The sequence below is a fragment of the Sphaeramia orbicularis genome, chromosome 18 (genome assembly GCF_902148855.1).
Source record: "Sphaeramia orbicularis chromosome 18, fSphaOr1.1, whole genome shotgun sequence".
Taxonomy (NCBI): domain Eukaryota; kingdom Metazoa; phylum Chordata; class Actinopteri; order Kurtiformes; family Apogonidae; genus Sphaeramia; species Sphaeramia orbicularis.
In genome coordinates, this window is record NC_043974.1 from 2495702 (window position 1) to 2496124 (window position 423).

A 423-nucleotide genomic window follows, 5' to 3' on the forward strand; every position below is an offset into this window, starting at 1 on the left:
CAGACCACAGTGGATCTACAAATACACAAAACATTTAATACCAGGCAGAATACTGTTAAAATACTCCATACTTCTCTGAAAACATTTCAGGTTGTTCATTTTTTTGTGAAAGGCTAGTCTGTGAATGTAAACATTTTTGTGTAATTTTACTTTTTTGACACTGAAAGAGAAAAATTAGCTTTTTTTTTTTAAATTATTATTTATAGGTTATTATGATAGTATTTTTCTGGTCTGACCCACTTTAGATTGAACATCCTTAACTGTTAATATCCACAGTGTCATTTTTGCAGTTCACAAATCCATCCTACAGGTCAGACTGGACCCTTTGGTGGGCTGGATTTGGCCGGTTTGCCACCTGTGTAATAAAAGAACCAATCACAGCTGAGTAGAGCCTCCTTCTGATGGATCCAGTCCAACACCGAC

General features: G+C 35.9%; 1 protein-coding gene across 1 annotated transcript in view; it reads right to left on the bottom strand.

Annotated features, from left to right (window-relative positions):
* Positions 1 to 224: 224 nt before the first annotated feature.
* The window catches only part of LOC115438140 (putative transcription factor Ovo-like 1), a 29238-nt gene continuing 29039 nt past the window's right edge, over positions 225 to 423 (bottom strand). The window contains exon 5 of the mRNA XM_030161551.1: positions 225 to 423. This exon is cut by the window's right edge and continues 347 nt beyond it. The gene's annotated coding sequence lies outside the window, so the exon portion shown is untranslated.